This window comes from Mirounga leonina, unplaced genomic scaffold (genome assembly GCF_011800145.1).
Source record: "Mirounga leonina isolate KUSES-001 unplaced genomic scaffold, KU_Mleo_1.0 Mir_154, whole genome shotgun sequence".
NCBI classification, from domain to species: domain Eukaryota; kingdom Metazoa; phylum Chordata; class Mammalia; order Carnivora; family Phocidae; genus Mirounga; species Mirounga leonina.
This window is the reverse complement of record NW_023270389.1, coordinates 38,596,828-38,624,436: the sequence shown is the minus strand read 5'-3', so window position 1 is coordinate 38,624,436 and position 27,609 is coordinate 38,596,828. Positions and strand designations below refer to the sequence as shown.

The following is a 27,609-nucleotide window of genomic DNA, read 5'->3' as shown; positions in this document are numbered from 1 at the left end:
AAAATACAAATTCATCGAAAGGATTCATTACAATAAAGTGACCTCCAAGAAAATCACCCTTCGTCCACAAAAACACACCTGTGGGGTTGGTTGTCAGCGAGGGAAGGGGCACACTACTAACTTGATTTTAGGGAAGTGGGCGAAAACAATCGAAGGGAGGTACATTCCCTGCCCCGAGTAGAAAAGAGTAGGCTGGGAGCTCTGCGCAGCCAACCCTGGCTTTGCCTCAGGCACCGAACTTTCCAATATCAAGATATTAACAGATGGTGGTGAGCACATGGAGGGCTGTTACTTACATAATCCAGCCACTCCGCCCGGCCGCGCTGAGCCCGGCAAGGCGTCCGCCAGGCCGCGCGCGCGCCCCCCGAGGGGTGCTGTTGCCCCCCCGCCCCGAAATAACGTGCCTTTCTCCAACCCCGCCCGGCTCTTCGGGGGCTAGGATTTGGAGAGGTCGTGCTTTCAGAAAAATCTTCGCATCGATCGGATTGTGCTTTACCTTCTTCAGTCCACAGCAGTAAAGAAGCTGGAGACCCATGGGCAGAGGGAAGCGGAGGGAACGCTTTCGGGGAGAACCCGACGCTCTCCCTCGGGATCTGGGGGGGTACCAGGGAGTGGAATGTTCGCAATTTACATCCCTCCTTCTTTGGCTCAGATTAGCAGGTCTTTCCCAGTTCCTGAAATACAAAGGCAGGCTCGGGGCCGCAGCAGAGGGGGAGCGGGGTGGGGTGAGGGTGTGAGTGCGAGGGGACGCCTCTGCACGCGGGGGCGCAGTGGGCAAAGTTACGCAAAGCCTCGGGGCACCGTTACACTCCCGAGCTTCTGCAGGGTTTCAAGCACTGCTTCTCGCACGCGGGGAGTCCCTTTAGGCTGGGCGGCCGCCTGCTGCCTTCGCGGCCCCAGCCACCTCCCCCGCGGCCCGGTCCCTCCCGGTGTGCCTTGTGTACCTCCGCCCGCGTGTCGGGGGACGCGTGTGTTTGCCGAGCCTCTCCCCGAGGGCGACTCCGGCCGCCGAAACCCGTGAGGAATACGCCTGCGTGGGTTGCAAAAGTTTCGGGTTGGGAGGGAAGGCTGGCAGTCGCCTCTCCTGGCACCCGGCGGGAGCGGGGCTGCCTGGCCGGCGGCTTCCTCCCGGTCTCCTCCTCCCTCCCGGCCCTTCCTTTCTCGCCGCAGCCCCGCGATAGGTGTCGCGGCCTCTCGGCCCGGAGCCCGCGAGCGCGAGATGCTGCGGCGGGGTCCGGCGCTCCGAGCACAGGGCACGCCCCTCCGGCCCGCGCGGGCCCCCGGGGGGTCCCGGTCCCCCCGCGGGGCCCCGCGGCCCTCGCCTCCTCCGGGGCCGCCGCCGGGGCCGGAGCCCTGCTCGGCTGGCTCGCGCTGGGCGCACGCCGGGCGCAGAGGGCAGCCACCTGCTCCCCACGCTGCGCGGGGCAGGGGCCATCCGAGCCGCCCGGCCCGAGCGGCCCCGCGGCCCAACCCCCCTCCCCGCCCGCCGCCCGCCGCCCGCCGCCCGCAGCCGCCCGCCGTCCGCCTGTTGCTGCGGGGGCCGTTCCGGCGGCGGCGCGCCCGCACCCGGGGACGCGCTCCACCTGGGCCAGGGGGGCCTCCGGGAGGACCCAAGGAGGGGCGGGGGCGTTCGAAGGGGTGGAAACCTCCCCTCCTGTCCACCCCCTTTCTTTTGTCAACTAGTCTAAGGACATTTGGCCGTTCCTCCAGCTTCTCCTTTCTTTGGTCTTTCGACTCCAGGGTGTGAATTCCCAGGAGGCGCTCGATTTTTGGTGGGTTTTGGTGATTTGGAGTGATAAGACTTAAGTTATCCTTCCTGTCCATCTTATTAGGCTTTTATTCAGGAGCGGGCTAGAGATAAATAGGTGTAGGCCGGGCACCGAGGAAAAGAGAAGGAAGCTCCCAGTTTGGATTTATTTGGGGGGAGAGAGAGAGTAACTCTGGAAAGTTGCATTTTGTTTAAATTAGAGCAAGACAAAGTTGAAAGCCAGGTTTCTATAATTTTTCTGGTGATATTTCTTTTATGAAGTATCTAAGTGTCTGTTTGTCATCATTTTGAGATCAAAAGGAAAATCCATATGCTGCAGAGTTTTTCGAAATTGCTATTTAAATATGTTTTAAAGGTTTTATCCAACGTGGAGAAGGCTGCGCAGAGGCAAGGCTGGTGACAGGGATAGCGGGATGGTTTGATGTGGAGCAGTGGTTTCCAAGAGTGGCAAGTAATCAAGAATCACCAAGGGAGCTTTTCAAAAACAAAGATTTCTGGGCCCATCCCAGCTAGGCAATCAGTGGGAGGACCTGGGCATCTGGGGGTCATGCTGTGTTTCCAATTACTGCTCAGTTACTGACTCTGTGACCTTAGGTGTGTTACTTAATCTATCTGAGACTCAGTTCTTTTCATCTGTTAAGTGGGGATAATTTCCAACTTACAGAGTTGTAGAGAGTAAAATGGTTCAGCACATGATTGGTGTTCAGTGAACCTTTGGGCCCTTTATATGCACACCGTTCACCTTTTAGGGAATAAACAGTAGAATTAGTGCATGTTTGGAAGCTAGGCTCTATGCTCTTGGACCTAGACCTGTCCATCCTGGCAGACAGGAATCATTTACTGATCTGAAGTCTGCTTTTTTCCTTTCTTTCTTTTTTTGGTCCTCTCACCTTCCATGCTTTTAGATGGCAGACCTTTCCTACAGAAGCTGCCCATCAGACCAATGAAACCACGGGACACAAAGTTCTATTCAAGAAGAGAACAACAAGAAAGAAAAAAAGGTCAACAATCCTAGGTAAAACTAAGACAAATGTATATCATCTATGGTATGTTTTTACATGTCTGAATGAACAACTCCCCCAAATCTCTGTAAAGTAAACTACAACTCTTCCTGAGATTCTTTTCAAACCAATGACCACAAGCACACCCCAAAATCATTAAAAGGGGGCCCAGGCAAAGAGAGCTGCGAGAAGGCAAAGAAAGATAGGCAGGAAGGTTCATCCCCAACTGTGATTCTGCAGTAGTGTGAGGGGAAGAAAGCCAGAGAAAGGGAATGGGCTGAATGAACAGAGAAACGTCAAGAAGGTTGACAGTTTTAGAACTGGAGATGGCCTGGAGTAGTTAATTATACATCCCCAAAAAGGTATTTGCTGGTACCTTCCAAAAGCTTGAGATGAGTAATCAGGGTGTTTCCTGGGCCGGGATAAGGGACGGATGGACAGCTTGGGGCATCTGTGGGCCCAGTCCCTAGTGAATGAACCCAGGGGTTGGGAGGAGGAGGCACTCCCTGAATGACAGAGAGCTCAAGCATCACCCCTAGATGCCTATCTTCCTAGGGTTTGTGAATATCTTTGGGCAAGTGTGGAAGATTCCTGCTCTCTGGACCTGGGGGAAGTGGCTAGGACTCTCGGGGACAAAACAAAGACTCTCAAGACAACCACAGAGAAACACACATTTGGGGCCAAGCTTCAGGGAGACAGGTGACACTGACTTCTCACTCCCAGGGTAGGAGGAACACTTTGGCCTATACTTGAGATCCTGGTGGGGAGATGGGGGGGCAGGGGGCAGAGGCAGGATGGAGGGCAGAGTTTGAAGGGGCCAGGGATGGGTAGGGGAGAGTGTCTGTCGGTGAGTGTGGGAGGGGAGTGGGTGGGGGTAAGGAGAGAGTGTAGGTGTATGCCTTGCAGAGCACAAGTTGGAGAGGTCCTGGGGTTCGAGGGAGCAGAGTTAGGGGGTGAGTGCAGTGGGGGGGGGTGCCTGCGACTGGAAGGAGGCAAGGAGCACCGGTTCCCGGCGAGGCAGCTCACTGGGAGCTGAGTGGTGCATGGAAGTGTCTGGAGGGCCGAAGGGGAGGCAGTAGAAAAGTTCTGGAGGTTACATATGTATGACCTTTGCTCAAGCCAGGATGAAGTGTACAGGGACTCGGCTTCCTCAGGCCCTCACTAGCCCGCTGAGATTTAGGAAGCCTCGGGCTCCCGCGCTTCTCCAGGCTTGACAGGAAGGCCTGAGAGCCTGCTGTGAGGCACCCCGGGGTCTCCCCCTGGGAGTGTGGGGGCTGGCAGGTGCACAATGGAGGCACCCTGCTCCCTGCTGTGCCTGTCCCTCTGCAGGCACAGCCCTTGGCCCCCCAGGACTTCCCCTCCTTTGCCTCCATCCCTACTCGAGGCCCAGTGTTGCTCCCCTCGCCCTGGTTCCCCTGGGCCTTCTCCTTTTCCCTCACAGATAAAGCACCCTCACCCCTTCATCACCTCCATGCTAAGCTGGTGGTAGTGCCTGGGGGGGGGGGGGAGCAGGCAGAGGGCAGGAGGGGGTACATAGCCCAAAGTGGACTCCAGGAAAATGGAACAACACCATTCAACAGATAACAAATGCTCGTGACACATGGCTAAGAATGGCAGTTGGTGACCCTATTGAGGGAACAGAGTGGACTAGAGGATTTGGGGTCTTAGTCAACACGGGTGGATAGTTATGTGTTTGAGTTAGTTGGGTTTGTGAGACTTCAATTAGAAGCACAAGCCTAGAAGAATCTGGATGAGGGGCAAAAGTGTCCACACCTCCTCCTCTCAATATCCCAGTGGTCTTTCAGTGAGAATTCAGAAGGAGGCAAATAGATGTAGTAATAAGCAATGATAGATAATTCAGCATTTATTGAGCACTTCCAATGTTATAACCGTGCCAGATGCTTTACACCCAGTGCTGCCATTTTTTAATTCTAAAATCCCATGGATGATAAGACACACTATCAATGGCCTTTGAGAGAAAAACAAAACGTGATATCCTTAAATGTCCAATGGATTGTAAGACACACTGATTTCAGGAACATAATATAGTAGGAGAAAAAGTGAAACTTAAAAGGGAAGAAATAAAATATATTAAGTGTAGTTCTCTCAATAGCCCTGATAAGAATTATCCCCACTGTATGGATGAATAGACTGAGGCTGGGGAAGGTTTCACCACTTGCTCAGGGCCACAAAGCCAGTAATTTGCAGTCTAAATTGGCACCCATGTTTGCCTGCGGTCAGAGCTAGAAGAGTTTCTCCTAGGGCATATAACCTCTGCAAGACTGGGCTTTGTTGGCTTTTTCCTAGCCCTGATTCTCTCTCGACCCTTTTACCACCAACACCCCTCCCCCACCCTCTAAGCTATGGAGATTTCCATGAGGAGCAAGTAATTCATTGGGGGAGAAAAGGTACAAAATAGTCAAATTACATTCTTCAGATTCAAATAGAGTCTTTAAAAGGGTAAAAACCATGCATGCCAGGTTTTGCTGTGCACTGCAGGAAGTCCATGAATTCAAGGATCCCTGTATTGCTGAAAATAGAATTGTAAAAAATAAAAGGGGTGGGGGGAGAAAGTGAACGAAACTAATCCTATTAAACGTGGTAGCATGTTTTTGTGGCACGCAGGGAGAGATTAAGCACAGGAAAGGGGATAAGTACTGCTTCAGTTTCACTAAACTAATGTGACAACTTGTCATTGGAAATCTTTGCAGCTTGTTAGTAGATGACTAGCTGATTCAGAAGTGTTTTCTATCATTCCCTTTGTGTCTCCTGTGAGGGTTCTTTTTTTTTTTTAATTTTCTTTCTTTTCCTGTTTCTTTCTTACCCATGCTGCTCTATTTTGCTTTTTAATCCTTCGTGTCTCCTTCAAGTCAAAACATTTAGCTGGCTCTAATCAAGATTTGGTTTTGAAGATGCACTTTGACCTCGAGTGGCCCAGAGAAGCCCCGGAGGGGACTGCTCTCCATCCCCAACCCGGGTCGGTCCATCCTGTGGCTGGAAAACCCAAGCTTCTGGGGAAACACTCTCATTTCAGATTTTATTTTTCAACCGTCCTTCCCGTCTTCCCTTTCACCTTTATTTCTTTCTTGTTTTAACCTCATATCCTCTCCCGTTTGCCTTTCATTTCCAGGCTTCTGACTTTTTTTCTCTCACTTTCCCTTTCTCTGCTGTTTTCTAACTTTCTTCCCCTCACCTGCTCGCTTTCCATCTTCTCTTTCATCTCTTTCTTAGAATTTCTTTTCCCTCTTCAACGCACCCAGTAATGCTCTTATTTGAGAGATGGAATCCAACAGATGAGACTGTAGGATTCCTAGAGAAAAGTTGTGAATCCCTCACATGGGTTTTCATATTGAAGTAACTCTTGCTGGGGGGGAGGGGGCAGTGTCATAGGTAGGGGGTGTCAAAAGGCTGATCTCAATCAAGAGGAAGCAAGAATTTTAGGCTCGGTCACAGTCTCTCCAAAGCAGGTGTCTAGCGTGTTTGGAAATGTGGCTGACCGTCCCTCTCTCTCTCTTGCTTTGGCATGGCTTTCTCTCCCACCTTCCTCCTCCACCGCCCCCCGCCCCCCGCCCCGCTCCAACTTTCCCCACTGGCTTACCACCAGAGGCGAGATGTTGAGTCAATGGAAAAACAACATTCGCCAACATTAAAGGGAGACTGTTTGGAAAAGGAAGGCCCCGCTGAGGTGCAGAGGAAGCCTGTATGTTAACACGGGCCACCTCTTATCTGGGGCAGCTGGGCCTGAGCCGCCTGTGCTGATTCCCTGGCTTTGCCAAGAGGCCTTCAGCAGAGAGGACAGGCTGCCTTGCAGGGTGGGGGGGCTGATCCTCATCCAGGAGCAGAGCATCAGCAGCACTTTTAGAGACAAAAAGGCCTTGCTTTTCTCCCAGGGGCTTCATGGAGAAACCTGCAAGCGAAGTCTTGCAAAAGGCAGCAGTTCTCAGGGCCTTTGTCCCCGGACTTAAAACCAGGCCCTCTCGTTTCCAGTCCTTTCGAAGACGCCCAAGCACAGTAAGGACTGGCCATTCTGACCCGAGTGTGATTTATAGGGAAAAACAAGCTAAAGTGACCCAAAGGAGAATTAAAAAAAAAAAAAGAAAAGAAAACAGAAAACAACAAACACACAAAAACACGTGGGTAAGTTCGCGCTGGCTCTAAATTGCTTACCGTTAAGTCTTGAGCCAGCTCCTGATGGAAAGATAAGGTAAATCCTTAATCAGTCAATAATTAACCGAAGCTCCATTAATGGTCCAGTCAACCAAATCCTGCTGACACCTTCAGAACCCTGCTTTAGTGGGAGGGTTAGGCGGAACCTTTTGATAGACCCCACTCTTGGATCACCATAAGACGGGTAGAGTTGTGTCTGGACCTGCCAGAGAAATCTTTTCTTAGGCTCACTCTTTTGGATAATTTCTGCAGATTTCACTTTTAGAAATCTCAGCGTGTGTGTCTGTGTTGTGTATAAAACAGTTTGGAGATCTATTCTGGTTTCAGATCAGTTTGAATCAAATCCCAGATGTGTTCTGCTCCTTACTACCTCAGTTTTCCTAGAGGACCATAGCTTTTCTTTCCTGCTTTGCTCATCATAGTAGTTTGCTCATTTTTGAAGTTTATTCCCAGTGTCTGTAGATATTCCTATTCTTACTTTCTCAATGTCAACATCTCTTCCATTTGTGATAAGCAACCACATAGCCCTACCAAAGCACGAAAATAATTTTCGAGTTTTAAATAAGTAGAAGATTAAAAGACTAATAAATACTGATTTTGATCTTTCTGGTAGATCAAGTTCTTTTTACTTCCAACAGAAGCAAATTTTTTTAGGAAGAGGGGTTAGGTCTTAAATGGTTTTTAATGTCATTTTTTTGTTTTTGCTTTGCTTTGTTCTGTATAGCATCTAGTGTGTTACGATATGCTTGTAGTTACACTATTGGATGAGAAAAATCAGCATATTAAGTGTGGTTTGGATTTTTCCTAAGGTCAAGCTGTAGGTCATGACTGGATGCCAGTCCATGAACTTTTCCCCTAATTTTGTCTATTCAAACCATTTGAGAAATATGTTCTTTTAGACACGGGGGAAATGGGGTATAAGAATGTGGTTTGGGGGCGCCTGGGTGGCTCAGTTGGTTAAGCGACTGCTTTCGGCTCAGGTCATGATCCTGGAGTCCCAGGATCGAGTCCCGCATCAGGCTACCTGCTCAGCGGGGGGTCTGCTTCTCCCTCTGACCCTCCTCCCTCTCATGCTCTCTGTCTCTCATTCTCTCTCTCGCAAATAAATAAATAAAATCTTAAAAAAAAAAAAAAAAGAATGTGGTTTGATATGAATCCATCTCCACCCCAGGAGAAAAATAACAAAAATTGAATGTTTGGCTATTAAGGTATCAGCGGTGTTATTCCTGCATGTCCAAGATGGCTCATCCATTTACACTTCTGTTGGTTCCACAGCTCAGCCTCTGTGATCACCAACACATCATTCTCCTCTCCTAATAGAGCTCAGTAGTCTGGGTGCTCAATTAATCCTTGGCTGTTTGGGGGAGTTGCCAATGAGTGGAAATTCTGCCAATGATCTGTGACACCCTTTTCAACAAACATTATTTGAATGACATTTCTTTTTTCTCCAAACCATCCATCTGTCCTTTCTTATGCAACTTTTGAGTTTCAAAAGGGTAGAAGGCAAGCTTTCTTTTGGTCACGTATTTGGTCTAAGAAGGCAATCTATGAATTAAAAAATGTAATCCAACTACAGCCTTATAAATAAGTCTATGAGATTCACCAGCTTGAAGCAACATGTTAAATATAAAACCAATTAGACCCAGCCTTCTTTTTCTGTTTGCCCATTAAAACTTCTTGCTCGCATGAAGGCGGTTGGTAAATGACTAGATTCAATGTTGCTATGATCATTTGGGGGTACAGTGGGAATGGGAAAGATAAGAAGAAAAACAGAATTTTTTTTTCAAAACTAGTCATTAAATTTGTAGGTAAACAAATCTAGGACCCAGTTTTCTTGGGTTTTATGTTAACTTTTGATGGTTTTAAAATATGGAAAAGTATTATCTCGCCTATAAGAGTGCTATTAAGTAAAGCAGAGGACATACATCAAGTTGCCTGTGTGGTCATGTTACTTGAATATTAAAATGAGATTTTAAAGAATGAAACTGGAGTCTATTTTTCAACAGGTGGAAAGGCATTTATAATTACACTAATAATTTTTGAGTATCATATTAATGAGGATAGGGAGATGTAGACTTTGACATTGGCATGTTTAGTTACATTCACTATGAAAAAAAATGTTGTTTACCCCTCGAGAATTTCTTAAGGAAAAGAAAAATCAATGTCCATCAATGAGCAATATTTTTCTCCCCAGAGGATATTGATTTGAACATTGACTTCACAATGGGTGAGTTATTTCCCTCAGACCCCCTATTATGAATTGTTAGGTGACATGTCTTTTATGAGCCAATAAACATGTTGTTTCTAGTATAGTAATCTCGTCGGGGAGATTCCAACTTCTGAGTTGTGGTTGGTTTGGAATATTTCAGCTTTTGTATGTGAAGTACTTCTACGGGGTATATTCCAAGTTTAAAAAGCCATATCTCTCATCTTCCTTCCTTTTTAAATGAAATACAGCTTTTTCGATACTTCTGAGGGGATATCAGGTGGCAGTGAATAATTCCCTTTTTTGCTTGCTCCTCAACTACATGTCCTCTCAGCTTGTGCGTGGACCCATGTCTCATGTGTAGTCATATAAATGTCTTCATGATTCCCTTTTCTCTCTTTATGTCATGGGACAATATTGGTATCTCTGATTTTGAAAATAAACCAGACTTTCAGTTTACCAGAGAAACCAGTATGGAAAGGAACATTGTAGTGGGTGAAAGCAGGGAAGAGGATAGGTGGTGTTGAATTTTTGTTAACATGAATGCTCATTCTTCAATTCATCTGTTAGGATTTGTGTATAATGTATCTTCTTAATGAGCTTCTTAAAGGGCGAATTGAGAATTTATGTTAGATCGCCTTTGGGTTTATTCATCCATCCATTTATTCTTGAACAAATATTAATTTACTGCCATATCATGTGCCAGACACCGTGCTCAGCATGGATGATAACGATAAATAAGACCCATCTGAGGCAGTCACAGGGTGGTTAGGAAGACATTAGGTCGGATAGTTATGAATACATGTTGACACAAAATACTGTAGGAGTCCTGAGACTTAGCTTCAGGGAAGCTGGGAGTATCAAGGAAGTCTTCAGGGAGAAGGTGAGCATAAGCCTAGTTAATTAATCAGACCATGGGCTTAAGAGAGGAACAGAAGCACGTGTCCCTGTTGCATCGTGAGAGAAATCTTAAGCAAGTCACTGTACCTCTCTGAGCCTCGGTTTCCTGTCTGCCAACTGGGCATAGCAATACTTGCCTTATGAGATTGTTGCGGAGATTAAATGAGAATGCATGAAAAGGCCTCAACACTGTGCTCCATAAATGTTTGCTGCAGAGGTGTAAGAAAGTGACATCGCAGCACACTCTAATAGGAGTCCAACAAATACTTATTGGGCACCAAGCAGGTGCCACTTCCTGGTGCCGGGTCCTGCGTGAGACACCACCAGTGTGTCAGGAGACACCATGACGGTGGAGTGAGGGACGGGATGACAGGCAGCCCGTGCACCTCCTGGAGGAGACACACTGCTTCTGTGCTTGGCAAGCCGGACATGGGGTTCAGAGCGCCAGGGGAGGCCTGGCGGAGGAAGAGGAGCCAACGTTTGTCCTGCCAGACCAGGAAGGGCCCGATGTGGCCGTGGTGGCCTCAACACAGGCAAGAGCCAGGCAGACTTGTCCGTGTGTGATCTCTCAGTTTCCTTCAAGTTTTCCGCAGGTGCTCATTGCCTTTCTGTGGCTAGATTACAGTCTCTTAAAAACAGCAACAAACCAAAAAACCAAAACCAAGACTCCCATCTGTTCGCTGTGGCCTGTTATGTGGCGCCTCTGGTATACACCCAATAAACACGACTAGGTCTTCATGCTTCCCTCTTCTCCGCATGCTGAAATGTTCCAGTCGTTTCTGAATGCCCAGTCAGTTTCAGAGTTCTCAGATTCAAATGCTTGCTTTTGTGCTTATTAAAGAGATTCATGAATTGGGAATTGTGATCATGTCACTGCCTAAAACTCTTCCCATTGCTCTTAGGATAAAGTCCAAAATCCTGAATGCGCCTGACAAGACTTTGCATAATCTGGCTCCTGTCCTGGGCTCCTGCCTCATCTCCTGGAACTGCCCATCCTCCCCACGTCTCCGCCTCCCTGGCCTTACTCCTGCTATTCAGTGCTCCCGTGCCCTTATACATGCTGCCCCCCATGTGCGTGCGCATAAGGTCTCCGCAGCCCCTCCTCCAGACGGACTCCCCGCTTTAGGGGCCCGCTTCAAAGTCATTTGCTCAGGAAGGGCCTCCCTCATTTCCTAAGTTAGACACTCGAATGATACAGGCTCGTATCGCCTGGAGTTTTCTTTTATTCTGCTCACCATAATTGAAATAAATGATTGGAACGTAAGCTTTATTCATCCAACGAATGTTCTCTGAGCCTTTGATGTGGCCTAGATGTTGGGAATGCCGCACAGGAAGGCAGAGTCTCTGCCCCGGGGGCGCGTAAGGGAGGCAGTGAGCAAGAAGCGACTATAGATGGGATATAACGTTAGGCCGTGAGAAAGACTCTGGAAAATGGTTAAGCTAGGTAAGGGGACAGAGAGGGCTGAAGGTAAGTTGGGAAGAATAAGAAGGCAAGTTTGTGGTTGTCTTGTTCAGTGCAGAATTGCCAAAGCCCAACACAATGCCTGGCGACTAGAAAGTACCTGACAAATAATTTGCTGAATGAAAATCATGTTGGTTCAAGTAGACCTGGAGGAGTGAAGGGTTGAATAAGGCTAATATAGCTATGCTTCCTTCTCCCCAATTTCCCTGGCCGTATCTGGGACAATGTAGTCTGCATGCTCCCCCCGCATTAGGTAGGAATCCACGTCAAACCTAACACCCTGGTAAGGCTGAACTATAATCACACCTTTTGTGTGGCAGCATTGCACATTTTCTTTCTTAATTGCCACGGACAAAATAGCAACTGGTTGGTGAATGAAATATTTAGGCTTTGAAGAATTGATATTCTAATCAGTTGCTATTTATGCCAATGATCAACTATGTCTCAGTGAGGAAGAGGACAATTTTTTTTTTTCTGTGATCTCTGTGCGTCTAAGTGACTAATGAAGTCAATCTGGGCTTGGCAGATTTTGCCACAACTTGGACAGACGTGGCACTCATGATGTTGTGTTACTTCTCAGCTTGCTGGTTCCCTTGTTCCCATTGAAATGATCTCATTTTTGGCATTTTCCTTTCAAAGCGTTATCGTCCCATTTTGCACGATGCCGCTGTAGGGCTCAGGCTTAAGGCACGGTCTGCCACTTTTCTTTCAACCAACCTTGTCTAAAAGAATATTCTGAAGACCAAACATATTCTATTAGCTTTATTTTTGTTTTAATCTGGGTGGGATGGGGGAAGAGGGGAATTTATGCTCTCACAATTTTCTTCTTCAGTTTGGAGAGAACTGGACCTTGGGGCTCCATGTGAATTGAGAGTCAGACAAATTGGGTCCGTTCTCTAGTCTCGGTTAAAAAAAATTTTTTGCACAGCAGGAAGGAAATGCACAATCGGAATGGTTCCCATTATCTTCTGTGGACCCTAGCACACCTTTTCTATTGTGCGGTCACCTGGCCCCACTTCTCCCATCACCTGTGTCTTTCCCTGCCCCAGGGGCCCTCTCTGGTTCTGCACTTTTATGGAGTCCATTGCTTTGTTCGCACCACTCTTTGGACAGAAAAAAAAACCAATCAAAGTCCATCCTCTAAGTTCATTTTGGCTCTAATCCCCGCTGTTTTGTCTGTCCCACCCCCTTCTCTCTGTGTATCACACTGTTTATCTCCACAACCAGATCCCAGACTCCCCAACAGAAAACCACACAATTTATATCTGCCATTAACCAGCTCCCCCAACCACTCCGTGCACTTATCAGAGGTCTTCCCATAGTTGCTGCTCAGGGGTTTGGGTTAAAAAAAAAAAAATAGAGAGAGAAATTGGAAAGAAACGGACTATATTTCCAACTTCACACTGTTTCCTTTAATATGGCCAGTTTGTAATTATATATTTACTTATCTTTCTCCGTATTGACTGCTCTCCCTTCCCTCAAGCTATAAGCCTCATAAAGGCTGGAAAACGTGTCTGCTTTGTTGACCAAGGTATGCCTGATGCTGGCCAGAGTAAACATGTTTAATGAATCTCTGTGGAATATAGGAGTGAATGTAGAGGAGAAGGAGCTTATTCAGGGTGGATTTTCATTTACCCTAAAGAAGTGAAATGAAAGCAAACTTTGGTGGTTTTGTTTAACTGTGGGCAAATTGGTATGGACTGAGAAATTCAATTAACTGTATTCATCAATTTTTGTTTCTGGGCTAGAATCATGAGACTAAGACCCGGAATTCTTGGTCCCACCTCTTTTGTGGCATTAAAAACAAAAAATAAAAACAAAAAACCAAGCCCAAACCTTGGCATATTACACCACCCAGATTTTTTTCTTTGTCTCAAAGAAGGCTCAGCTGAACAGTAGATTCCTCACCCAGCACAACAATCACAAACTCCGAAAACCTCAGCTGCCCCAGATGATGTCACAAAACCCTTAAGAATGCTCACTGCTGAGTTGGGCACAGGTCCAGCAAACACAATTCTTCCTGCCAGTTATTCAGGGTCTTTGACAGATTAGGTGGTCTTTTTTTCTTCTTCTGCTTCTTCTTCTTCTTTTTTTTTTTTTTCCAACCTCTTAAAAGGCAGTTCAGTTTACCTCTAAGCAAGACATTAGCTCTGGCTGCCCCAAATAACATTTTAATTGAAGTCTCAGTCCAAACAAATGCCCAGCCTCTTTATTAACCCCAACAGTGTAATTTTTCAACCTAAGACTGATTCAGGGGAAACTGTCTCACTTAAACTGCTACGCAATGGGACATGGCAGTTTTCCTCAACCAGTCTCTTTTCTGACCTTGATTTGAACCTTAATCTCTTCTAACGATGTTTTCTTTATTAGCTGCTCACAGCCGTGGCACAAGACTAATTTTCCTGTTTTTAGACTATCAGTTTACAGAGGTATTTCACTCCCCCTTTTGCCCCCAAGAGTCACCAAGATTTCATGGACCTCTTTGGGAAAGGGAAGGGAATACCTATGTTTCACATTTGTTGTTGTTGTGGTTTTTTAAATTTAGTAATTTAAATAGCTGCTTTGCAAAATGTTCTATAGAATTTTAGATTGTATTTTTGAGGTACATTGAAGTTTAGGTACAAAGAAACCATATTCTGAATTGTCAGAAAAACCTAAAAAAAAAAAAAACCAACTCTTTTAAATTATTTCAAGAGATCTTTCATCAATAGCCTGGTCCACACTCATAAAATGAAAACTAAGGCTATTATCTGAATAATTCAGACAAAAACAATATGTTTTTATTAGAGACCTCTAATCTTTTAGGGGAGATCTGAATTATCCAGATAATTGCTGCAATTCCTTCCTTCGTTTTAAATGCTTAAACATAATCACTGAGTAATGACAGAGAAAATCATTTTTCTTCATTATACCTTCCCATTTTTTGACATTGGTAAAATGATCCAAATTAAAAAAAAAGTGCACCCTTTTCAATAACAATGAAAAAAAATGTGTTTCTCTATTTGGTGTATACCTTAATATAGCAGAACTATGTAGGTAGAAAAACAGTGCTTGTGATCATGTGCTCAATTAGATTTATTATAGGTTTTTGTACTTTTTGGCATTAGTGTGAAAGCATATTGGTTATTATTTTTTTATAACCTAATTGGAGGCTTTGTATCTAGTTACCCCTCTGTTCTCAGCTTAATACAATAGTTTATTGATTGCAAAAATTACATTTCTGTGACTTTAAAGTCCTAGAACTAGGATTGCCATTGAAAGTTGGGGATTTAGCCTGGTGTTTGGAGGGCAGCGACCATGTGCCCTCTGGGTGTGAGGAGGTAGGCAGCTGGGAACAGTTGTCTGTCCCCTGCGGTGTTCAGTGGTACTCGCAGCATGTTGGCATGATAAACTTTGCCTCCATTTCACTGGTTCAAACAACTAGTGGGATTGAATCAGAGTTCTCCTAGATCATAGTTTATTATATGTTATTAAATTCCATTATTCAAGAAGTTGCTGCTATGATTATAAAACTTCCCAACATATCCTGCAAAGCTCTCATCTCCATTCCTGGTGCATTTCCTTTTACGTTGATCTTTTGCTTCTCTGATGGGCAAGTTTTGTTCTGTTTTTTTTTTTTTTTTCTTTTTCGTTCCCCTTGGTACTTATTTAAAGAGCTAAGAGCTAATTTGAAAATACGTCTACGAAAGGACAACAGAAATGAGATGTGAAAAAAACTGGATGAAGATTCTTAATTAGTCCATTATTTGACACGCACGATTTAACATGGTATGCTTAGCATTGTGCATTCCCCAAAAGAACAAGGCTCTTTTTTTTTTATCCCAAACTTTAGCTCCCTCTCATTCATTATATCCCTTCTTGTCACTTTCCATTAGCTGATCATGACATCCTTTGCTGGAAGGGCGAGCAAGCAGATTACTTCCAAACTGGTGTAAGTGACACTCAAAAGACTGGCCTAAAGGGGGTTCTGTGGCAGCAACAAGCTCCTCAGCCCCTGGAGCTGGAGAATGTCATTTCAATAATATATTGGAGTCCGTTGTCACATCATTTCTGTAGCAACTTGGCAACTTCCCAGAAGTGGCAGGAATAGGTCTTCTACCGTGATGGAATCTGATATTATCACTGTCGCTGACAATAGTAATAATACAATAGTATAGTATAATAATATAATTAATAATAATAATTAACATTATTAATAGTATATACTACTAGGAATAGATAGTAATATTATTATTAATAGTATAGTATAATAATAAATAATTATTATTATTTTTATTATGTACTGAGCCAATCTAATCCTTCTAACTAGCATCTTGCATTTTACAGATGAGGAAACTGAGGACTGAAGTGGTTAAATACATTGTCCATGGTCACACAGCTGATAAATAGCCGAGCTAGGGTTTTGATTGAGGTCTGGCAGACCCCCAGCTATGCCTCTTTCCGTTAAAGCAGGTTATGCATAACACACCAACTTTTAGGAAACTTCACCGTGTCTCCCTAATTTTGTTGCAATTGAAAACTAACCTGTCACCAGGCCCTTTGAGTGGAGGTGGGGATGACTGAATGAGGCAGCCAGGGATCAAACACACATGATCAGATGGTGCTAAGGAAAGAAGTGCAGGATCTGATGCTCTGATCAGCTCAGCACTAGTGAGGCGAACTGCTCCCAGCTCATCATCCCTGCCACCCCACCCCACCCCACCAGCCCTCTCCTACTCTCAAAGGTCCAACCTTGGGAATCATCCTCAGCCTTGGAACGGCATTGGCCTGGGAAGAGCTGAATGGTTGCTGATAAGAGGTGTGTCCCAGTCACAGACAGCAATGAAATCTGATCTGAACAGCACTGGGACCAGTTCTGGCTGCCACTCAGACCCTCATGCCAGCTTCCGGCCTCATAAGCTCCTCTGTTCCTGAAAACACAAGTTTTCTTCATTAACCAAATTTTAGATTCTTTCCTTCACATGAAGCACGTTTTAGCTTCTTTTCCCAGGAATCTTTGAAATATTTTGATCTTAAAGTAAAGAATAGGGAAATACAAAGCAATACGTTAAGTAAAAGTTGCCTGTTATTTGACTACCAGGAGAAAATTCATAGTCCCATGATATGTATCTTTTCTGTTCAGGCTGTACATATAGGCTAGGCTTTAGGTAAAACATGGTGGTTGTAGGATGGACTCTGAAACCGGACCACCCAGCTTTAAATGTAGATGCTGCCACCAGCAGTGTGACCTAACCTCTCGGGATCCCAGTTTTCTCATATGTAAAGTACTTCCCTCCGAGAGCTATTGTGACGATGATCTCATGCGCGTGACATAGCTGGCCCATGGCAATCACCTCCTGCATCTAGTTACTGGTACATAGGCGCTGGTCCGTGATCTTGTCTTACTCGCTGTTTCTGACCATGCTCCAGCCTCCTTGAATCCAAGCCCATATTTAACTTCATCTTCCGTCCCTTCTCCGTCCATGTGGTGTGATCAGCTTCCCCCTTGCACCTCACCGGTGATTTTCCAGGTCTCAGCTCCTGCCTATTTAGCCATAACTCTTATGTAAGCACCGCCAGCATCTTCTATCCACGCCTGCGTGATGGATGCATTCCTGCCTGGATGCGTTGCTCGCCCTGCCTGAAACCAAGGCAAAGCCTGAGCGTAGCCCTCCTTGTTCTTAGCCGGCTGGAAGGCCTTGGAGGGAGTGCAGGTGGAAGCAATAGCCTGAGTTTGTGATCGTAAAGACAGCAGCAGCATCAGCCCACAGTTTGGGGGCTTCTGGAATGAAGAACTAGCTTCCAGATATATAGATGTATGCAATACCGAAGCAAGTGTATTTGTTTAAATCACTTTACATGTAAAAGATGAAGGTAGTTATGAATGATCTTTTAAAAATCTTCTCTTTGAAAGCCCTCTGTTGTCAAGGCCACACTCCCAATCATCTCTGTACCTCTGAGAAGGGGGAAAATATGTACATATGTATGTATATGTTAACTGGGGGGAGTGTGTGTGCTGGGAGAGCGGCCGGCCAGTGGCAGGAATGGGGAAGAGAGACTTATATTAAATGAAACTGGAAATTCACGTGGACCTTTCAGACGTAAAAAAAAAAAAAAAAAAATTGTTGATTTTACATGCCAAAGTCTTGAAAGGAGCTTGACGGCTCACGGCTTTGGTGTATTTTTCCAGATGGCAGATGCCATTTTGTGTTTTGCATAAACTGACTAAATTTGCTTGCTCTTTGTACTTATTTCAGAGGCAACCATTCTTTGCTTTCAATAGGACAGAAGAGCTCCTTGGCACTGGAACCCTCCTGGTCTGGGGAGGGAGGGATGAGGGATGCTCTGAGGACACACAGCCATCATCCCAAACTTCCTACATTCGGATGGAGGAAAGAGGTTGCACCAGAGCTTCGGATCCACGTTGCTTAAGGGATGATTCAGACTGTGTGAACGAGTCACAGAAGGTGAGCTATGCTGAAAAACTTTCCAAAGCTATCTTTCCAGTTTGCCCATTCTTATCTCCATGGTAGACAAATAGGTTTGTGACGCTCTTAATTCAAGTCCTCTACATCTTGCTAATTGCTGGTTGTGTGATCCTGAAACTTAATTCCTCTGTACTTAAGTTCCAGCCAAAAAAAAGAGAATAGTAATAAAATAAAATTAGGATGATAGGAATAAGTAATACTCCTCTCTTAGGATTGTGTGAAGATTCCATGAGTTAGTTAATCCATGTAAAGGATTTACAACAGTGCTTGGCATCCAGGAAGTGTTCAAGAAATGTTGGTAGTTATTATTGTTATGATTCATTTCTGTGGAAATTTGCATTTTTTTCCCCTTATTTTCTGAGGATAGACCTGCTCTCCTCCCAATGTCATTATGCCAACTCTTTGGGTTCTTTATGTGGAGATAGACTGGTAATAGAGTGGTTCAGCTGTCGGCTTTGCAGTCAAACAGAATCAAGTTGAAGTTCCTGAAGTAACAATCAATAGCTTTAGCTCCTCAAGAGTGACTTCATTTCTCCAACCCTCAGTTTCTTCATCTATAAAATAGGGATGATAATAATCTTACCTGCTCTGTAACATTTTTGAGAAGATTAAATGTCAGAGTGCTTGCACAATATCTGGCAAGGATGTAAAGCATGCTGGTATTGTTATTATTTTTGCTCCCCCAAATATAGCGCTCTTAGATTCAGAAGTGCCTCAAGGAGCTTGTCAGGGCTCCAGGGCTTTAGCTTCATGTCAGCTTCCTCACCAGAAAAGAGAGCACACACAGAAATAGAAAGATGCTGTGAGGCTATGGCTTTACAGGGACTCTGCCAAACACAGAATTGAGAGAGTCAGGTCTTGCTCAACATGGATTCCAATTAACGTTAGAAAACTCAAATTTCTCAGCAGGCCAATCCCCACTCATTACATTGGAGATGATTCCAAAGCACTAAGGAACTTCGGCCTTAGTTTTCTGTCCTAAGTACCCCCAAAGTCAAGTGTAGAGTCAGGTAGGCTGTGAGGGAGCACGAGTGACCAGGGCTGGTCACCTCTCATGGAGGAATCTGGCATTTGTACATCATAAATATTTAAATTTCACATTTTCAAAAACGCTTATTTTTTTCTTCAAACCAAAAATGGATAAAAGCTGCATCCGTGAGTGAAAGAAGCCCCTCTCTAATCATGTTATCGAACAGTTGAAAACTGTGTGGATCACGTTCGTCGTTTTCACCCAGCAATGAAGAGTAGTCTCTATTAATAACTGAATAAAGAGAAAAAAATGAGCACCTGAAACTTTTGCCCCAAAGCTAGCACGGACCCTGAAAAAAAAAAACCCCAAGGAACATGGAACAAAGAAGTAGGAAAAGCATCACCAACCTCGCAGATAATTCTGTTTGCTCTGTTAGATCTTTCTGACCGCCCCTTTCTGCCTCCCTGTCACTTCCCACAGTGGGAATAAGTTGGGACTTGAGTCGGGAGAAAAGGCCCAGCAATGACATCCTTTCTCAATTCAGACCAGATGACAGTCCCATCTCTTTCTCTTGCCTCATGCTTAGAAATTTCTCAGAGAGTAGAATGCTACAGATTCATTATCTTTAACAGTAAAGTAAGAGGGGAAAGGAAGAGCAAACAAAAGACAAAAGAGAGAAAGTACTTGTCAAAAGGGAAAGGGAAGAGGAGTTGGAGAGAGCACAGAGCTGTATTATGAAGGTGGGGGAAAGAAAGGATACAACAGCAAAAACAGAAAGGAACTTCACAGTGCGCTGACAGAGGTGGCTAGCTGGCCAATGAAGATGCATCCTCCCCTTCTGCCCTATGGAGTTGTTTCTGGAATGCAAATGTTCAGCAGGAGATGACATTTCCCAGTCTCTCTTGAAGTGATACGGGACCATGGGACTGGTTCCTATCAGCGGAATATGAGCTGAAGTTAAGAAATGTGTGTCACTTTGGGGCTCAGTTAAGACTGCAGGTAGCTTCTCTATTCTCTCTCTGTCTGCCCATCTTCTGGTTAGATAATGCCTTGATGTCATCCATATAGAAGACGTAGAGCCATTACGTGGAAAGAATGTGGATTCCTGAATCACTGCTTGGAGAAGAGCAGCCCAGATCAGCTGCCCAACCAGGAATATCCACGTTAGGTTTTCTGTGAGTGAGAAATAAATGTTCGTATGTTTAGCTCCTGAGCTTTTGGGGATTGTTTGTTTTACCAGCAAACATTACTTACCTTGACTAATCTAGAAATTGATACCAGAAGGGAGCTCTAGAAGCAGTTACTTTTTCTTTTTACCTTTGCTAAAAAAAAGAAACCACAAAAAAACAGTTCATTATTTCCTGATATCCTCTTATTCTTCTATTATGTTGTCCAAAGCAGCCAATAACAACCAACACATGCTATTTTTCACCTACAAGCTCAAGAGTCATGTGGTCTGACTTTCAAGTTACTAAAAGCAGCAGTTTTGCCAAGTATTTTTCCACTGCATGATATGGATCTCCAGCCATGCAGACTAACATATCTGCTTCTAACAACTTGACCACAGAGTCAATGCCACACATTTTAGGGTTTTGTTACGGGACACCGTATCTGGTACAAACTATTACAGGCGAGTTTAGTCAGAAAAATAGAAGCCTCTTGTGGCAAATGCAGTGGAATGTGTTCACCAAATGATTTCTCTTCCCTGGGCCCTTGGGAAGATCATAATGTCCTCTCCCTTGCAATTTAATTGAGGCCATAGGACCAATTCTTTGTAACGGAGTATAAACAAAAGCACTGTGCCACCTTTGTCCAGGGAGCTAAGAGTGCTTGTATGTTTCCTGTTTCTTTCTCATCCACTTCCACTGGCTCTTGAAGGGTGTGTGTTCCAGATGATATAGTTACAAGATAGAAACTACTCCGCTTACAACCTGAACAAGAAATGACCTGTGTTTTGTTATACTATCAGGGTTTGGGGGTGTTTATTACTGAAACATACCTATCACATTCTGACTGTACTCAAAGTATTTCATCAGGGAGGAATTCAGTATAAGGAGGTGGAGGAATACAAAACCAGAATCACTGGGAGCCAGGAATGAAGGTCAAGGATGTTGTTGCTAACTTTCAGGAGATCTGAAGTGAAAGCATCAGCAGGACGTCAGGTTGCCACCGATGGTCTCAGCTGCCTACAGCACCAATGGGGGTGAGGCCTAGGAGGATGACATGTAGCCCCATGTCTGCTTTCTGCCAGTGTCCACACACCTGCTTGTAGCTACTGATAGAGAAAAAGGGCTTTTTTCCATTCACCTTCTAATGATTGCAAGAGCGTCTCTCAGTGGCAAGTAGGATGAAGAACCCTACTGCCAAAGGAGCCTGGGAATATAGTTGTCAGGTTTTCAGCCCTTATGGGACAGAGAGGAGCTTAGAAGGACAAAGATGGTGCTTATTGAGTTTCAACAAAAAAATGTCAGGTACAAATGCTCCTTGTCCTTCCCAGAGGAAATCCAAGTGGTCATCCTTCCATACCCCAGTTTCTCTTGATTCTTGAGGGCAGATCTTCATCAATTCTTTATTCCCCAATGCCAGACTATACCAGACAAAAAACTGTTGTGAATTGATTTGGATGGAATGACAAAGGAATCAATATAGCAAATAAGAAAGCTGTCCCCATGTATTTAAGTTAGATTTCAAGGGTCCTGTTCATGGAATCTGATGATTCTCTCTAATGGCTGCCCTAGTTTCTTCCCCAGCTTAAGCAATTTTCCTTCCCAGTCTGCTCAGAGTGACCATGTATAGAGCTGTTTGCTCAATAAGTGATCTTAAGCTTGAGCTCTGGATTGTCCACACAGCCAAAAAGAGGAGAATTTGATAATGATCCGGGTTATTGAATCCATAGAGACTGCCAATAATGCATATCTTAATGCAGTTTAAAACAAACGTGTGTGTGTGTGTATGTGTGTGTGTGTGTATATATATATATACACATTATCAAGTTGGTTGTGTAGAGTTAGTCAAAGTATTTCTATATTTTATTCATTTGGCTCTGAACATGGCTTTTGTGCTTTGGCAGAGCTGGGCTATCTTTGGGAATGTGGGGTTTATGAGTTCACATTAGGGCAGGGTGGGGAGTATTGTGTAAGTGATGAGGGGCGGGTAGACTTGGGTGTTAGAAAGGACCTGTTCAGCAATAAGAAAGGGACACGCAGGAAAGGGAGGGCCAGACCCTGGTGTGGTCTCATCTAGAAAGGCACAAAGTTAAAACCCTGTAGAAGATTAAAGACATCCTCTTGATATTTATTTTCCTCATCAAAAAAGGGTAAGACTATTGTGCCTATGGTAAAAATAATAGTAGAATGACTCAGACTTATTTACAACCATCAAAGAAATGAAAGATATGGATCATGTCACTAATTAATCTTTTTATCATTATAAAGTGGTAACCATATCCAGCTGCAGTATTGTGTGCATAATAACACAATTATGGGGGATGTGATGATGTATCAGCTGCTAGTGCCCAGTATTTAGCCTCTCTTTTCCATTCCCACCCACCCTGATCTCTGGCTATATTTAGTTGTTTTACACCGTGTACCTAGACCAAAGTCTATTTTACAAAATTAAAAGAATAGAGAGAAGAGTTAGAGTCTTCATAGAAAAACCAGGCTCCACAAAATCTATTTCCCTTGGTTATCCATGTTCCTTCTTGGTAAATATATTTTCTCCTACTTTGCACCTAGACTCATGGATGGAACACAATCATGAGTTTATTTTGTGTAAAGGGAAGTAGAGCATTGAGCAATCATCTAATGAATGCAGTCAAGATGGTTAGTGAATCTGGAAAATTCCACTCTCAGAAAAAAATTACTTTCTCTACTCTGTAGCAGATTTCCTCTTGGCCTTAATTATCCACAGAGTTGTCCAATTTTCTGATAGTCTTTACCATTGTTGACATCACCTTAATAATTTATTTAATGGATTTCATTGGGTTCATTTGGGAACCCTTTATTCTAAGTGGCTGCTTTTATAAATTATTCAATAAGCATTGAACACTATTCCAGTCATCTGTTGCTGTGTAATAATCTACTCCAAAACCTAGTGACTTAATGCAACGATTTATTATTATCACTCTTGGTTCTTAAGGTCAATGGGTTCTGCTGCACAGTTCTTACTTGGTGTCCCTCATATGGTTGCAGTCTAATGGTAGTTGATGCTGGAGCCAGCCAAAGGTTTCCTGATTCATAGGTCTGACATGGGGCTAGTCAGGAATCTTTTTCTCTCCACATAGTTACCTTGGGCTTCCTCAGAGCCTGCTGATCTCTTGGTAATCAGTCTTCTTACCTTGTGACCAGCTTCCTCCAGCACAAGTGCTCTAAAACCCACATACAAGTGGCAAAGCCTCTTAAGACCTAGCCTTAGAAGTCATGCAGGTCACTTCTTCTGTGTTTTGTTTGTCAAAGCAGTCACCAGCCAACCCAGATTCCAGGAGTTGGAGAAATAGAGTCCATCTCACAGGAGGGGAATGGTTTGTGCATTTGAGGAAGAAAAGAAATGATGGTGGTCATCTTAATGACAAGCTACCGGAAGTACCTACCATGTGGCAGGCACTGTGATAGGTACTGGGGAAATGTGTTGGACTAAACAGACACAGTCTCTGCCCTTGTGGAGATTAAAATCCATCTTAACTTTAGTTTGACTTGACAGTTTCCACAATCCACTGCTGAGCGGTAAATCTCAATACCCAGTGTAGGTGGCTATTAAACTGGTAAGCAGTAGTAGGATAATTTGGGGTCTGTCATTTTGACTTCCTCAATAATCAAAGTGAATGAAATTTGTGATTATCTGATCCAGAGCTTGGTGATCCATTTGATGAGCTGATCGATTCATGCATTCTTTGAAACATCTGAGCAAAACTAAGATATTGTCTGTTGCTTAACACGTTGAGTTTCTGCTGTGCATGGAGGCTGAAACTAACTTTTTAAACTTGTGATAGGGAATATAGAAGACACTGAAAAGCCAGATTTTGCTCCCGGTGAGCTTCCATTCCTTTTGGCAGTTTGATCATGAACAGGCGGAGCGACTTGGGACAATTACAATGCAACATGTGGAACCCAGAAAACGCAGGAGGAACTAGCCACGTGGTATCTTTCCATTTCCCTCTTGAAAATTACCTTTTGGAGAGAGATAAGTGACTATTTGCCTCAGTTTTCTTCTCTCTCATGTCATTAAAGGAAGGTGATCTAGGTTTGTTAAGTAAAAGGAGATTTCAGGACAGGAATGTTGACAGAAGAATTGGTGGTGTTCAGCAATCCTCAGGTCTTATCGTTTTTGGCATAGTTCACGTCCATTTCGTGGTAACAGCTCCGAGGGGCTGGGGGAGGGGGCTCGTGATGACACAAGAGATCCCTTGACATTTCAGAAACAAAGGTCAAAGCCTGAAAAGGTCCCAGAGCAGGCAGAATTCCTGCATGCGCTTGTCAAGTTCCCTGCCATGAAGCTGGTATCATATTGTGCTTTCTTATGTCTGTGCATCTATGTTTTCTCACGTAGCATGAAAGACATTATAGGGGATATTTTAAGTAAAACAGCAACAATAAAAATAACACATACTTTGCCTTAATTACATAGGTGTTTCGAGCAAAACTGAATTTTGGCTTAGTTGTCATATGACAAGACTCCTCCATTAACTTGAACTTTGTAATTCATACTTCATGAGTATGGATACTTTTCTCACACTGGTGAATCTTGTGTCCCCTGGGTATCATTTGCTAAGTTAAACTTCTTTCCATTTCTCATGCCAATTTATTTATCTCTATGAAATGCCTGTCCCTCCTTCTCTGGAAATTCATAATAAATTTTAATTATACCCTTCTCTTCATTTGGCCAGTGCATACTTATTTGAAGTGTTTTGGGTTATGTTGCTGTTTGTGGCTGCTGATAGATATACCACTTCATAACTTTTCACGGGCTCCTGATTTGCCCACCTTTTTATCAGTTGTTAAACTGAATGGCAGGAGCTTCCCTATCCACGCAAATACATATGTCTGTATGCACACACATATGTGTTGTGTGTGTCTCCATACACACACAAGAGACATCTCCCGGCATGCTAATCCACATGCTCCATGCTCCACTTTCCTTTTGTTAAAATCAAGCAGCCTATTTTGTAATTACCTGATGAATTGGATCAATACACATGTCTAATGGATTACTCTGATTTTTAAAGCACTCCAACTACATATTCACAAAGATGAACATAACCTAAACGATTGCTCATCTTTTCTCTGGGAAAATTCTTTTCATGAATTCATGTAAACATAAGTACTTCAGCTACGTCAGTACCCGTGATTGATTGTTTGTGGCAAAAGTGATTTTTTTTCCTCTTCAACATGAGGCTACCAAGCCTTTGACGTTCCATGTCAGCTTAAGTGGGAGTTTATCAAGGTTTTTTTAAATTGGTCCTGAGGGGGCCATGAGCATGACTTGGAGGACTTATACTCTTCCTCTATAATGTCTAGCTAGCTCCCTGCTCTGACTCCCTAAATGACATACAATTTAAGTAAAAACTTGGGCTTGGCCTCAGGAAAAATCTCCTAGCATGTGTCATCCTCACTCTTGCCTTTTCTAACTAATTTGTGGTCCCTAAACCCTTTTTATATATAAAGTCTGGTGCTGCTACGGCCTATCTGCTAGGTAAGGGGCATCCCAACTTGTTCGATTTGGGGGCCACCAGGAAATGTTTTCTATACTTCAAATATCATAAATTATTTTGACATTCCTGATATTACATTAACATGAAATAAAGCTTTCTTCTCCTAATTAAGCATATGCTTAAAATGCAAATCCTGCTGGAAGCATTAATATAATGATGGGTCCTCATTCCCATAAGATGGTAATGACTGATGGCAGATCCTTTTTTTAAGAACAGGTTTTGATAAGGGCAAGGTGGTGATTGAATCTGGGACAGTGGTAGGTCACTGCATTCTTAAAGCAGTGTGTTCAGAAGTAGAATATTGATACCTCATGGAGAATCCCAAATGATCTTTTGAGGTGCAGAAAGAAGATATTAAATCTTCTGTTTATTTTATTTTAAAATTTCATCTTAGGTAAAGATTTTTTTTGGAGATATACATATATCTTTAAGTAAGCTCAAGGCCCAACGTGGAGCTTGAACTCATGACCCTAAGATCGAGAGTTGCATGTCCTATCAGCTGAGCCTGCCAGGTGCCCCAGGGTGTATGTATTTTTGATGTACAGTAATACACATGTAATTTATAAGGGAAAACACACAGATTGTATATACCTCAAATATTTTTGCTGCTAGAACTGTGTGATCTAGAAGTTTAGCAAGTACTCCTTACACAGGGTAAATGTGGGTAAGGCTTTCATGATGCTGCATGGAAGAACAGGAAATAGTTACAGAACAAGTTTGCAACCTCAGAATCCTGACTGCACTTATTACTGATTTCAGTTATTTGATCAATAGGGAGTTTACTAACTCTCAACCTGACGCCAGACAGTCCCTTTTAAGATGTCAAGAAATTGCTCAATTTTAGGATGTTGACCAAAGAAAGTAGATTTTCATCATGCTTTTTTTTTTTTTTTTCCCCTATTTTGTTTTCTCAAGGGTCTCATGGGAACAGAAAGTTTTGAGAGAGTTTACTATTTGTGCAAGATGACTGGTTGGGTAAAGAAGTCCAAAGTTTATTATCTGCAGAACAAATAAAGCCCGGGCAAAGGTAACTGAAATGAATGTCTCCCACCTTGTCCCTTCAGCCTGTCTAAGGGGATGTTTGCGCCAATGATTGCGCAACCGAGAACATAATCTGTGTGTCAAATGGACAGAAGGTGCATTTTAGACTCCTACTGGTTAAAAATAGTCACTGACTTTTATTGCTCTTAGTTTGATAGGACGTTGAATGTGGTGTCTATGCAAAAAGCATATGAAATATCTGTGGATGAGATTATTTCTGAATACCCAGGTGTTGCTTCTCAGATAGCATCAGAGTAATTAGAATTTTTTTCTCCTTCTCCTCAAGTAGACACCACATAGCTCTTGGCAAATACTAAAATAAGTTTGCCAATTCATGGCTACTCTGGACTTTTCTGTTGGTGGTGAGTAATGACATCAAGGACCATTGGATTGTTTTGTGATGACTCCAAAGTAATTACAAGTATTCAGACTGGTCAAACATATAGTGTGGGGCTCAGCTAGTCCTTTAGAAGATAACTTCCAATGCATAAATGTTGATGGGACAGTGGGAAGTAACTGAATGGTTGAGGTTAGGAGCTTACTATCAGGGAAAAAAAAAAGAATAATGCTTTGGGTCTCAGAGGTCCTTATTGACCAGGTATTGACTGAGCCATTTCTCTTTATTTTGACTCTTTTTTGTTGTTGCTTTTGTGCAAACCTGAAGTTTATAAAGCCAATTAGAGAGGCATTTTATATGGGACAGTCACAAGTTGTGATAAGGAATGAGCCAGAAGCCAGTTATGGATAGAACCTAAGTAAATTAAAGAGTTGACCTCTGATTTTAAGCTTAGGGACTGGACAATTTTATAAACTTTCCCCAAGTATGTTTATCATCCAAGAATTACTATCTCAAGGAAATGTTTAAGGAAGAGTTTAAACATGAAGAACAAACCAATCAGTGTGAGAGACTGCCTAATTTTT

General features: G+C 43.7%; 1 long non-coding RNA gene across 2 annotated transcripts in view; it reads left to right on the top strand.

The window, feature by feature from the left end:
• LOC118014330 overlaps positions 1-26,712 on the top strand; it is a 30,762-nt gene extending 4,050 nt beyond the window's left edge. The window contains exons 1-4 of one of the 2 annotated variants that reach the window (XR_004680264.1): positions 935-1,017; positions 2,681-2,783; positions 17,767-17,950; positions 26,563-26,712. This is a non-coding gene — a long non-coding RNA (uncharacterized LOC118014330). Of the gene's footprint in view, positions 1-934; positions 1,018-2,680; positions 2,784-17,766; positions 17,951-26,562 lie in introns of those variants that run through there. The other variant, XR_004680263.1, reaches the window with a different exon arrangement.
• The last annotated feature ends 897 nt before the right edge of the window (positions 26,713-27,609 follow it).